Below are 14,865 nucleotides of genomic sequence, written 5' to 3'. Positions count from 1 at the left end.
AGAAACTGGCATATTTGAGCTAGCTAGCTTTCTGCTGACAGTTTAATTGTGCTTATCTGTTTAGAGGGATAACACCCACCTTCCAGTAGTTGTTTCTGGCTTTAAAAATTTCTACATCTTGTTCCCTAGTGACTTTCTGTCTAATACCATAATCAGTCTCAATGCTGTTTACTTCTTTTCTAGCCTGAGTTCCCATTCCATATGACTGATATAAAGGATTGTTAATTTAATGTATTAAGTTCTTCCAAAGTTCTGTTCTGTCTGTGGACATTAAAACATCTCAGCTTAATATTAAACCTTTATGATCTTGCATAATTTTGTGCATGGAAAAATGTTGAAATGGATACTGTCTAGTATTGGCTAAAGAATGTGATTGGGAAATTGCTAGAAAAGATTAGGAGAAAAAGAGCCCCTTTTAAAAATGTAATTCAGAGTTAAAAAATTAAGCAAATGAATACCCCCTGAGATGGAAACTTGCCACTTCTGCCATGTATACCTGACATTGGATAAGCATAATACACAGGAATAAGAGCAGATTCTATTTTCCTTCTTATTTTAGATTTATGTTCATTTTTCTACAGTTCTTGTTAGAAGCAGGGGGAGAAAAACACCAGGAAATAGAAGTAGTTAGAGTCCTAAACAATCTCAAAGGAAATGGCAAAGCTACGCAGTTCCATATTTCATCGTTTAGACAAAAGGAAATATTTGGTTTTAAATAATATCTTCTTAAGAATATTTACACAGTTGATTTAACAATCTATCAGTTGATGCCCATTGTATGTTTTAGATAACATTGTTGGATTTCCTTTGACTTCACATGAGGTGAACTTGTCAGTGTGGAGAGCTATGCAGGCAGGCCCTCCTCAGTCTCGATGAAATTCAACTACTAAACAACTGCTGGAATAGCCATGCCCAGAAGTCTCCGGCACGCTGAGCTTTGAGACTCAGCCTCAGGGCCAAGGAGGCCACATTCCTTACATCATCCTCTTAATCTTGTTCTACTAACTGGATACTTGTAAACTGTATTTTAAAACAACCGACCCAAACCGTAAGCAAACAGAGGGTGCAGTGCTCACGTCTTCACCAAGCATATCTTGATATTAACTGGAAGAAATCTATGAAATCTAAATGTAAAGACTTTTTGCAACTCATGGAAAGTAGAATATCTCAAAATATTAGTGCTCCAAATATTAACATGCTGGGATTCCCATTCAAAGTGGGCAAACTGCCACCTTTAAAGCAATCGGTGATCTCGCAGGCAGGTAGCCTCGTGTTGAGAATCTATAAGGTCACAGTTCCCACCTGTGGGGTGGAGTTAGCAGGTCTGTGTTTCCTGAGATTTCACAGTCATGATACAGGTCTTATAGTTTGCATTTTGAGCATGTGGTACTCTTAGCAATGAATAAAAATATGTTTATGTGAATCAAGATATACTGTGGAAAGCAAACCACTATACAGACCATAGCCTCTTGTTTTTTTAAACCACAGATCATGTGGATGTTAGTTTTATGATCATTTTAAAGCTATGTGTACTTATGTAGAAAAATACTCTCAAGATAAAATGGCAATTCTAGAATGCCTGTGGTCTATGTAACAGTTTTGAAGAATGCATATACAGGACAGCTCATCCAGTGATGGACAAATGCATATTAAAGCAGTTCTTTCTAATAAGCATTGGATTTTTCTGGTGAAAATTACACTGTAAATGTAACATGAAATCTGCGTAAAGGAGCTTTAATGTAGTTCAGACTGTACCTGTGTAGAGCCTGTGGCTATCAAGTAACCTCAAATCACCTGCAGGTACACAGGTCGGGAAGGCAAGAGATTGAGATGCAAAGACTGTCTCTGCTCACAAATCCCCTGTTGGGAGCAAAGGGCTGCGTGATGTACTGCTCTAAACTTGCTGGGGTAACTGAACTTGTTCAGGTCATCACCATAATAAAGACGAAGCATAGGATGCATAACCAGCTCCGGCCAGTCACAACCAGCCGAAGGGTTGGGTGGGTTCTTAAGGAGGAAATGATATCTAGGCCAAAGTAAGCGTCAAACTTAGTTAAATGGTATTTACCCATGAAAATGCTTACCAACCAATGTGTACAATACATCCAGCATTCAGGATAGTGCCACATACCTTTGCATGGCTTTCCTTGGGTAAGCATGAACAAATGACACAACCCAGATTGGGTACCGATGACCACAGGAATGATTTCACTCAAACCCTGCATGGTGAGAAAGCATGTTTACTGAGATCACTTATAGAGCATTGCTAGAAGGTCCACCCACCCTAGCATCACAACAATCCTCAAAGACTGCATCCCTGGAGCTCCCTGTCCGGCTCTCAGACAGGTCATCAGAGAGTTTCCTCTTCTCTGCAGTTTTTAATTTGTGTTTCTAAGTTTGGGTAGCGGCCTTGGGAATTCTGGAGTCTTCTGAGCTCCCTGGAGCCTTGGAAGCAGTTCCAGCTGAATCTTATGAGCCCCCTTCCAGGAGGAAAGTTTCAATTAGGAAAAAAAGAGCTAATGCAACACATAGGAAATGATATGAAGAAAAAAGTTAAATTTTTATCACAAAATGTCTTCCCTTGTTTTCATCGCTGTTCAGTGCATAGAGCAGAGGGCTGACAACAGACAGAATAGATCAGAATCCCAGGAAACACTGAATCACCGGTAGCAAGGAGGGCAGTTAATGTGTGATGGGCAATACAAAATATATTAGGCAGTCTCCGACTGGTCTTTGAAGGTCTGCTTTCCTCCATAACATGGCTGGTACCTGGGAAGCTCTCCTTCCCACTGAACAAAGAGAATGTATCATTCCTAGAACAGGGATGGACAACAAAGAGAATGCAGGCAAAATCCATAGGAAACAGATCCTTGCGGGGAACAAAGGCAACTGTGTGATATGCAGGGCCATGTTGATCCAACAAGAAAAAGCTGCTTGGAGCAGGTAAGTGATAATCTGAGAAAGCAGAGGCATGGGCACAGTTCTGTAGAACTCTTACTGTTGCTTCTGTGAGTAAAGTCCACCTTACACACATGAGTGAGGAGTTCTTCACAGGACAGGAAGGGCATTCACATAGGAAATTCTACTGCCAGGGCAGGCAGAAGAGACAAGAATTGCATAGGGAGGACCAAAGATGATTACCAGGGCAGCGGAAGAATGGCCTCCACGATTAGCTGAATCGAAGCATTAATCTCTCAGATCAAGTGGACCCTGCTATGGTGAAATATTGTACATCCCAGGCCCCTTTGGGGATTGTACTATGTATTTGTATGCAACACATACATACATATATATTGTACATATACATATTAAGCTTGAGGAACACAAGCTTAATTAAAGAAAGTCAAAGCAGAAACTCAAGTCAGCTGCTTGAGGTGGAAGCCGTTGAGGAATACTGCGAACTGGCTTGTTTCCCATGGTTTGCTTCACTAGCTTTCTTATACAGCTCAGGTTTTGTAGTCAGGGCCTGCTTGTTTGTTCCCAGCCACCCAGTCCCGAAATAATCACACAGAAACTGTATTAATTACAGAACTATTTGACCAATAGCTTAGGCATATTTCTAGCTAGCTCTTACATCTTAAATTAACCCATTTCTATTATTTCATATTTTACCATGAGGCTCATGGTTTACTGGTAAGGTTCCATGGCGGGTGTCTTTCTCCTTCAGCAGCTACATGGCTTCTCCCTGACTCCGCCTACTCTCATCTATCTGCTTGGAATTCCTGCCTTGCCCTATTCTGTGCTGCATTAGGCCCAAAGAAGATTCTTTATTAACCAATGGTAGTTATAGCATACAGAGGGGAATCCCATATCAAATCAAGTTCAGACATATCTTCCCAGGGATGGCATTACCTTCAGTAGACTGGACCCTATTACATCAGTTAACAATCAAGAAAGTGCTTCCAAGACATGCCAACAGGTCAACCTAAACAAGTCAACTCTTCAGTTGAAGTCCTGCCAAGCAACTCTAGAGTATGTCACATGGGCAATAGAAATTCACCAGCACAAGACCCCCACATTTTTGTTTCATTTGTGTGAGTTCTATCTGTTGATATTTATGGAATTTGTAATTAAAATTGAGATTTTGTGAAATATTAATTTAAGGTATGTTACATTTCTTCATACTGCTTTTGTTTACAATGCAAAAACATGTTTTATTTGTTTGATTAAATGAAATTAACCTGTGGTCAGGAGGATGGGTCAGCAACTAACTGACAAGAAGTGTCAGGGAGGAACCAGGTGTAGTGAGTGTCCTTCCGTGGGAGCTCGGCGGAAGTTCCTGTGGGTTTTTTAGGAGAAAGGAGCAAGGAGAGAAGGTTAACTACTGGTGATTCAGCCTCTCTGAGTTAGCAGAATTTCATGTCAAGCTTTGAATCCTGAATTCCATATAGAGTTAGAGATCTATATAAAGTTTACCTTAGTGGCTTTGAAAGAGCCTGTGTGTGCGGGAACAGAATTCCCACTGGCTGTGGCCCTTGCAGTTGAACTGCTGCTGGTAACAGTGGAGCTGCAGTTGTGGATTAGGACAGCAGTTGCTTAAGGGACAGCCACTGAATTGGGTAAAAAACACTACCAACTACATGCTATCTTCAATATTTTAGTATTAAAAGTAAGATAAATAGCCAAGAGTGGTGTTGTATGCCTGTAATGCCACCACTTGGGAAGTGGAGTCAATGTCCCACCCAGTTAACTTGTTTAAGGACAGCCTTGTGTAAATGCCTTGTGTAAAACAAACAAAACAGAATGTTTTAAATAAATTTAAGGGGTTTAATTATAATAACCAATGTTATTGATTCCCTTTGAAAATCTTGATATTATATGTCTTTATAGAAGATGGCATGCTGGCATTTCAGTTTCCGATATGCATGCAGCGATTTGCTGTATGTTATTTTGAGGGAAGTAGATGAAGGACCTACCTCATCTGTACCCCTTTTTGAAAAATACAAGAGTATCTTGAAGATAATTCAGGTCACAGGGAGCATCCTTCTTTGATATTACATCAAATACCACCCAGAGGTCATTTCTTAAGTCTAGTTGTGATGTGGAATTGGTCCATATGGTGAACGCATGTGCTGTGTGGTCTCTTGATGTCTCTTGCACTTCCTTCCATCATAGACTCTCTAACCTAATTAGTAAGCTGAAAACTCTGATTTCTCTGAGTTAATACAACCCTCCAAATCCTAACAAATTTCATTATACAGCATAAAAAATATTTTCATTAAAATAAATTTCAGGAGGTCCCAGCTATTAATTGTTGCTCTCAGTGTCTGTGCTACTGGTGTTATATTTATGAAGTGGTTTCCTGTGCCCATACATTTTATGCTAATTACCAAAGCACAATTAATAAAAAACTGAGAGAGAGAAATTGGGGTTCAACCTGAGGACCTGAAAAACGAATCTGGCTCTTACCTCGACCTGAGTCTGAAATGGCGATCCTGCTTCCAGGAAGCTCAGAATGAGACTGTGTGTTGAGTGCTGATTCCTCCCATTTTATAATCCTCTCTAGGGCTGGGATTAAAAGTGTGCACTGCTTTCATTAAAGGAATGATCTGCCCAGTTTCTATGGAAACTAGTGTGGCTGGCTACTGGGATTAAAGTTGTGTGTCATTATGGCTATTGGGATTAAAGGTGTGTGTTATCATAACCTGGTCTGTAAGGCTGACCATTGGGAATGTTTTACTCTCCAATCTTCAGGCAGTCTTTCTTTATTAAAATGCAATTGATGCCACTGCAACTTTCTACTTTGTCTTCTGTCAGGCTCAGTGTAGCTGGATTTATGTTGAGGTCTTTGATGCATTTGGACTTGAGTTTTGTACATGTGGTATGGGAGGTCCTTCTGTCTATGTGTTGCTTTTACTGGTTAATGAATAAAGAACTGCTTTGAGCCTATGGCAGGGAATAACAGAACTAGGTGGGGAAAGCTAGGCTGCATGCTGGGAGAAAGAAGGGCGGGGTCAGAGAGACGCCATGGAGCCACCGCCAGAATCAGACATGTCAAAATTTTGCTGGTCAGCCACTGCCACATGGTGATGCACAGACTAACGGAGATGGGTTAAATTAATATGTAAGAGTTAGCCAATAAGAAACTAGAGCTAATGGGCCAAGCAGTGATTTAATTAATATAGTTTCTGTGTGATTATTTTGGGTCTAAGCTAGCCTGGCAGTTGGGAACCAACAAGCAGCCCTTCTCCAACAGTACATGATGATAGATATGGATCTAGTTGTATTCTTTTAATGTAGACATCCAGTTATGCCAGTACCATTTGTTGAAGATGCTTTCTTTGTTACATTATATAATTTTAGCTTCTTAGTCAAAAATCAGGTGTTCATAGGTGTATGAATTACTATTAGTGTTTTTAATTTGATTCTATTGGTTCACGTCTGCTTTTATGCTAATACCAAGTTGTTTTCATTATTGTAGCTCTATAACAGAGCTTGATGCCAGGGATGGTGTTGTCTCTGGAAGTTTCTTTATTATACAAGATTATTTTGACTATTCTGGGTTTTTTGTTTTTTCTTATCAAGTTAAGTATTGTTCTTTCAAAGCCTGTGAAGAATTTTGTTGGGATTTTGATGGGGATTGCACTGAATCTGTAGATTGATTTTTGTATGATTGACATTTTTATTATGTTGATCCTATCTATCCATGAACATGGGAGATCTTTCCATTTTCTAATATCTTCTTCATTTTCTTTTTTTGAAGACTTAAATTATTGTCATATAGGTCTTTCTCTACTTTGGTTAGAGTTACCACAAGATATTTTTTTGTTATCTGTGGCCATTGTGAAGGATGATGCTTTTCTGATTTTTCAGCCCTTTTATAATTTGTATATGGAAGGGATACAGATTTTTTTTAGTTAATCTTATATTCTGCCATATTTCTAAAGGTGTTTATCAGCTGTAGAAGCTCCCTGGGGTCACTTATGGTTACTATCATATCATCTGCAAATAGAAGTTTAATTTCATGCTTTCAAATTTGTATCCCCTTGATCTCCTGTTGTTGTCCTATTGCTCTAGCTGGAATTTTGAGTACTATATTGAATAGATATGGAGAGAGTGAATAGCCTTGTTTTGTTCCTGATTTTAGTGGAATCGTGTCGAGGCTCTCTGCATTTAATTTGATTTTAGCTGTTGGCTTGTTGTATATTGCCTTTTTTTTTAATGTTTAGATACATTTCTGAAACTGAGAAGTTTTTATAAAGGAAAAGACACAGTCAGTAAGACAAAAGGCAGACTACAGAATGGGAAAATATCTTCATTAACCTTACATTGGATAGAGGACTGATCTCCAAAATATATAATGAACTCAATAAACTGATATCAATACCAAATAATCCAATTAAAAATGGGGTACAGATTTAAACAGAGAATTCTCAATAGGAGAATCTCAAATGGCCAAAAGATACTTAGGGAACTTAAGCCATCAGGGAAATGTAAATCAACATCCTTAGCCATCAGGGAAATGTAAATCAAAACAACTCTGAGATACCATCTCTTTTACACCAGTCAGAATGACTAAGATCAAAAACACCAATGACAGCCAGTGTTGGAGAGGGTGCGAAGTAAGGGGAACTCTCCTCCACTAAGGTGGGTGTACAAACTTGTACAGCCACTTTGAAAATCAGTATATTGGGAATCAATATCTCTTAAGACCCATCAATATCACTCTTGGGCATATATCCAAAAGATGCACACTCATATCACAAGGACATTTGCTCAACTGTGTTCAAAGCAGCATTAATTGCAATAGCCAGAACCTGGAAACAATCTAAATGCCGCTCAACTGAAAAATGGGTAAAGAAAGTGTGGTCCATTTACCTGGTGGAGCACTACTCAGTGGTTGCATGCAAATGAATGGAACTAGAAAAAACCCATACTGACTGAGTTTACCCAGACCCAGAAAGACCAACAAGGTATGTACTCACTCATAAGTGGATATTAGATGTAAAGCAAAGGATAACCTGCCTAATTGTTCATGACCCCAGAGAAACTAAGTACCAAGGAGAACCATAAGAGAGACATACATGTATTCCCCTGAGAAAGGGAAATAGACAAGATCTCCTGAGAAAATTGGGAGCATGTTGGACATGGAGGAAGAAGGTAATTGGGGAGGAGAACATGAGGGAACGGAATGGTCAAGATGGGGGAAGGACAGAAAGGCAGAACAAGGAAAGAGATATCTTGATTGAGGGAACCATTTTGAGACTATCAAGAAACCTGGCACTAGGGAAATTCCCAGGGATCTACAAGGATGACTGTAAAGTGCACAGACTTTGGGATTGTCATAGTATCCCTTGACAAACTCAATCTAGAGCTTCCATGTAAAGGTAGACACCTCCCCATGGACACTTAACTTCCCCTTCCTGATGTTCTTGGGGTTGATTTCATCATCAACTGTGCTGTGCCCAACACAATCAAAGAAATCTAAGTCTTTCACCACAACAGATGACCCCAGCTAAGACCCTAAGCAATAGTGGAGGAGGTGCCTGAACTGACTTTGCCCTGTAATCAGATTGATAACTATCTTAATTGTCATCATAGAACATTCATCCAGCAATTGCTGGGAGCAGATGTAGAGATCCACAGCCAAGCCCTAAGCCAAACTCCCAGAGTCAAGTAGAAGACAGGGTGGAGCAATAATATGAGCAAAGGGATCAAGACCATGATGGAGATATTCACTGAAACAGTTGATCTGAGCTAGTGGGAACTCATTGATTCTGGACTGACAGTGGGGGAACCCACATATGACCACACTAGGCCCTCTGAAGGTGGGTGACAGTTGTGTAGCATGTGCAGTTTGTGGAACCACTGGCAGTGGGACCAGGATTTATTCCTAGTGCGTGATCTGGTTTTTTGGAGCCCATTTTTTTTGAAGGAATACCTTGCTCAGCCTAGATATATGGGTATGGGCCTTGGTCCTGCCTCAATGTGATGTACAGACTTTGTTGACTCCCCATGGGAGGCCTTTTTCTCTTTGAGGAGTGCATGAGGGGTGGGGTGGGAGGAGGGGAGGAAGTGGGAATTAGTATCGGTATGTAAAATGAGAAAACATTGCTTAAAAACTATTTTCATTAAAATCACCAAATTCATTTTAAAAGTCCCTAAAAAGTAATTATCAAGCCTGTGTTGACAAATATAAGCTTTCTAAAATTCTAGTCTTTTGCTTGGAAGCTTAAATTTTATAGTGGGCTACAAGCCTCTGAGTTTCCTTTGAAATGATTGGCTGGCTTCTTTCATTTTGAAGAAACTATCAGCCAAATGGGCAAATCTAACAATAGTCTGTCTGCCATCATTTAAAACCAAAAATGATCCTTTGAGATCTGTTAGTTTGTGGTTCAAAATCTTACACCCATTATTCTTGCAAAACCATTATAGTTTATTGCACTGCAGAGCGCTTCATGCCTGCCACCCATTACATTTCAGGGTGTTAAAAAATAGACAAAAGTTTGAGATTTCAAAACATTATTAACTTATATTGCTTCCTCAAAGAAATTCTCATTTAAAATCAGTTTGCGAAAGCTTGTGAACGAGCATAGTTGGGCATCCTTCTTTGGGGCAGAACCATAGTTTTACATGACACACCTGTTGGGTTCTGTGGGGACACACATGGGAACAGAAGGGTACACTACCCGTGGTGGGATCACAAACATGATCCTGATTTCTCAAATTACTGAAGAGCCTTCAGGGACTCCTACAGATAGAGTGTGTCTTAAGGAAGTGGTTCTCATTCTTCCTAATGCTGTGACCCTTTAAAATAGTTCCTCCTGTTGTGCTGACCCCCAACTATAAAATTATTTTCATTGCTACTTCAAAATTGTAATTCTCTACTGTTATTAATCATAATATAAATATCTGATATGTAACCTCTGTGAAAGGGTCAGTCAACTCCCAGAGAGGTTGTGATCCACAGGTTGAGAACCACTGTCCTAAGGTGTCTACCCCAGAATCATGTGTTGACCCCACATACTTCTCAGGAACTCTTGCTTACAAATGAAATATTGGCACGTTCGTTCAGTGGGCAAAGCCTGTAGAAGGAGACTACTCATTTGTTCTCGGTCACCCAGACCTGAATCACACAGAAACTATATTAATTACAACATGGCTTGGCCAATAGCTTAGGCATATTCCTGTATATCTCTTATATCTTAAATTTATCCACATCTATTAGTCTGTGTATTGCCATGAGGCTATGGACTACAGGTAAGGTTCAGTGTCTTTCTCCTTAGGCAGCTACATGGCGTCTCCCTGACTCTGTCTATTCTCTCTCATCTCTGTTCTGATTTCACACCTGGCTTTACTTTGCTAATCCATTGGTACAAACAGCTTTATTCATCAACCAATAAACACAACACATATACAGAAGGACTCCCCACATCAAAAGCCACCTGCCACAAAGTCTGATGACTTGAGTTTAATTTCCAAAAGCAGAAGGAGAGAACTGACAACTGATTCCTGAAAGTTGTCCTCAGACTTCCACATGCACGGTAGCTTGCTCATGCTTCCAACAGATTAATAAATGGAAAAAGATTACATGAAGTAATAATTAGCAGTAACTGTTTTGAAGTCTCCCTTATCTCTCGTTTAGCCTACCTTCAGGCTTTCCTCAATTCTATTTCCTTGCAATGAAGACACTTCTTAATATAATATGTCGTGTGTTTCACGTATGTACTTTGTACCGGGAACTTGGATGCTGTTCCTATCATTATTTTCCAATGCACACTTTTCTTCTTGTTACTGTTACTTTTTTACTGTGTAGATACTTCAGCTATAAAAATGTTGTTGTGAAAATTAGAGTCTCGCTAATATCATGACTAGTAAACCATAGTGTATTTGAGTCTAAACAAAGACACATCTATTTAGAGTCATGCTGCTTATGATGACTTGCAGACTCAAGAACTCTTGTCTCATTTATCAGCTGTAGCCTGAATCTTATCTTTCTCAAAGAAAGAAAAAGTCTCTTTGCAAATTTAGTAGAAGACATGCTTCCCCTGTGAACTGACAGACCCTCCTTTCTGGACACATATGTGAGCAACTGTTGCCTGGTCCTCATGGAAAAAGCCCCATGCTGTCTTTCTTTTTTTCTTTCTTATTCCTACACCTAGAAATTCAGGCTGTTCACACTTTTCAGAAGTGAATACACAGTCTGCTGTGTCACGGTGACAGATACCAGAATGGACAACCAACGAGCTTGGAAATGTTGGTATATAAGCAAGTGTTTATCATTTCTACGACATGGAGGGACAGCACATAGGAGGACGCAAGCATCCTATAGCCATTTGTATTTCCAAGAAAATCGGATAAGTTAACAGAAACAAAGTCCTCCAGCTAACTCAGATGCAGCGGAGGGAAAGGACAGTCTTTCTATTCTGCTTACTTTAAGCAAAGTTTACAGGGGAATCATTTATAGCTTCACACGCTCACGACATGCTTAAATGAAGTGCCAGTTATATTTCACACAGTTTCACGATCACTCGTTGCACCCCTGCTAGGGAGGAGAGTGGTTGTTTTTAGGCACAGGAAGAGACATTTCTTTCATAGCATCAATAGACAAGGCAGTGTTTACAGCTTAGAAGGTCTCCTTTGAGAGTCTCCTTAGGAAACTGCCCAGCATGTAAACCAGCCTGATCTTGCTTTTTCTGTCCCAAATTGCCTGAGGCTGCCATTGCTTAGCTATGTGGTGTGGGCTGATGGGTCGCAAGCCAGACAGCTGACAGAACTGGGAGACCATCAATTTTAGGGCAGAGACTACAAAATCATGCAATCTCACATAGCCACATAGTAAAATTCAAACTTTACTATGTAGCCAAGGGTGACCTTGTACTTCTGATCCTCCTTACCTCTACTTCCAGACTGTTGAAATGATAGGTATGTGCACCAACAGACATTATGTATGTGGTGCTGGGCTCTGAACCCAGGGTGTCATGCATGTCAGACAAGCACTCCACTAACTGAGTTACTTTCCCAGTCACAGAGTCTTAATTCATTCTTGTCTTTGTGAAAATTGAACCTGAGGTTTTCAAGAAATAGCATGAAAACACATGCTAAGGAATATGTTTCTCCAGTAACAACATGTCTACAATATAGAGAAGGAAAACCCCGCAAGAACAAGGAAGTTGTTTTCCTAGGCAACATGACCACCAGAGCCTGTGCTTCCCACCACTACACCTTCCTATCAGGGAAAACCCTAGGGACTGGTTGGCTCTGTAGTGTTTTGGAACATTTTCTTGTTCAAACCACGTTTTCTTCCTGTCCTCAGTTTTTCTTTCCTTCCTTCCTTCCTTTCTTCCTTCCTTCCTTCCTTCCTTCCTTCCTTCCTTCCTTCCTTCCTTCCTTCCTTCCTTCCTTCCTTCCTTCTCCCTCCCCTCCCTTCCTCCCTTCTTCCCTTATTTATTTTCAGCTAAGGTTTTCTCTGTGTAACCCTGGCTGTCTTAGAACTCACTCTGTAGATCAGGCTGGCTTTGAACCCAGAGAGATCCACCTGTCTGTCTCTGCCTCCCCAACCCTGCAATTAAAAGCGTGTACCACCATAGCTGGCCAACCTCAGTGTTTCTTACAACCCTCTACTGTCTTCTTTGGTATTTGTTTATAATTGTTTTGTTGCACTTTCTTTTTGGTGGGAAATCTTTTGTATGATGTTGCACGCTAGGGTTTTTCTAGTTTTAATAAGTTGGGTAAATTAAACAATCCACCTCTTCATGTCGGGATGCTTGGAGCTTGCTGCTTTCGTGGAGCTTGAGATGTCTTGATAAATACAGAGAGGTGAACAGATTTTGCATTCAGATTTTTCAGAGCCCAAACCAGCAGCTTCTCCTTCTTCTCCAGAGTGAGATGAATTTGGTCATTGGCCAGAAGACACCACCTGATTTAAGCGTCTCACCAGGATTTGTATGTTTCTGTGTTATTCATCACATTTGTCCATGCTTTGGGCTCAAAGAGGCCTTATGAGGAAGGGCCAGATAACTAACCTCTTGATGCTTCTGTGTCAAGACAACAGCTGTCCTGTGTTAGGAAAGTCTGCACTTTATAAACTGTTGGCCCGGCTTTGTAATCCTAGTGCATTGGAAGCAGCCTTTGACTTTCTCCTTTGTGATTAGTTGTGTGGTGGTTGGTTTCTCAAGCTAAAGTCCACTTTCTGCGGGAAAAGAAGGGAGGTAAATAAAAGGAAGCCAGGGGAGAACGCATGTGATTGCCCACAGGTGTACTGTGTGAGGAAGTCAGAGGTCATCACTAGGTGTCACCCAATCTTGCATCATACCTCACCTTGTGTTTTTGAGACAGAATCTCTCACAGAGCCTGGAGCTTGCTAGACTGGCTGACTAGGAAACCCGGAAATCCCACTTATCCTCCCATCCATCCCTCACTGGAGCTGCAGGCACATGCACCTGGCATTGACATGGGCACTGAGAATCCAAAATCAGGTCCTTCTGCTTGTGCAGTGAGCACTTCCCCCACTCAGCCATCTCTCTAGCTAGAGAGGAGATTTAAAATCCTATGCTGAACACATGAAGCTAACCATCATGATACACTGGAAAGTTAAAACTGGGGATTAGCTAGTGGGATGGCTTGCAAGGTAAGACTGCTTTCTGCTTCATTCAGATGGTGTTGATGGTGGAGAAAACCACCAGGTGCTCCGGCTGCCTGGACGTCTAACTTCTCACATGGTTTGATCCTTTGAGGTTCTACTTTTCTGTCACAGACACGCTGTCTATAGGACAGTGCATCAGAGGCTGAGTGTGTGCGTGTGTGCAGACACACTAAATGTCTAAAGGGCTGTGTGGCAGAGGCTAAGTGTGTGTGCCTGTGCAGACACACTAAGTGTCTAAAGGACTGTGTAGCAGAGGCTGAGTGTGTGTGTGTGTGCAGACACACTAAGCGTCTAGAGGGCTGTGTAACAGAGACTGAGTGTGTGTGTGTGTGTGTGTGTAGACACACTAAGCGTCTAAAGGGCTGTGTAGCAGAGACTGAGTGTGTGCGTGTGTACACACACTAAGCATCTAAAGGACTGTGTAGCAGAGACTGAGCTGGTTGCAGGATCAGACACAGTTTGCTTCTCTTTGCTTCTTTTGTACTCTCTCCCTAGGGACTTAAATGGGACCATTTGGAAATCTTGCTATGGTTGGAAGAGCATGGGAGGAAGTCTTCGCTTGGATGTCAGTCTTGATTCTAACACCTACTGGCTTCTTGGCCTAGAGAGATTATTCCTCAAACACCCGTTTTTTTTTTTAATTTGTAAAAAAGCAATACAAATATCCGCTTTACAAAATTGTTAGGTCCCATCTATGACTCATGACAGCCACGGCAGCATCAACAATAGCATCAGCCAGAGCAGAGTATCTCATCAGCTGGGCTGTCTGCTGAAATGCCCATCACAACATTAGCTCAGCAGATATGAACGTGTTTCCCGGCTGACCTCCCAACCTGCCAGCAGAAGAAAACCTAAGTATTTAATCATGTGAGTTTGCTCAATAATGAGTTACTACAGAACAAACAAGATGAGAAAGTTTAAAAACGTTCACCCAATGCGTGGTGTTTATAGGCTCAGTTAATTTCTTTTAGTTTACATTATTTATTTTATTAGTGTGTGTGTGTGTGTGTGTGTGTGTGTGTATGTGTGTGTGTGTGTGTGTGTGTGAATGTACAGGTGCCACAGTACATGTGTGAAGGTCAAAGGACGGCTTCCAGGAGTCAGCTCTCTCATTCCAGCATGTGGGTTCCAGGAATTGAACTCAGGCCATCTCGCTTGGTGGCAAACGCCTTTATCCCTTGATCCGTCTCACTGGAACTAAAGCTCTGTTAATTTCTAATGGTCACAGGACTGAATCTGAGTTTAGTTATGAAAACCCAGGGGTCTGTACTCCTTGAGTA

This window comes from Myodes glareolus, chromosome 3 (genome assembly GCF_982192425.1).
Source record: "Myodes glareolus chromosome 3, mMyoGla1.1, whole genome shotgun sequence".
Taxonomy (NCBI): Eukaryota; Metazoa; Chordata; class Mammalia; order Rodentia; family Cricetidae; genus Myodes; species Myodes glareolus.
This window is presented reverse-complemented; position numbering follows the sequence as displayed.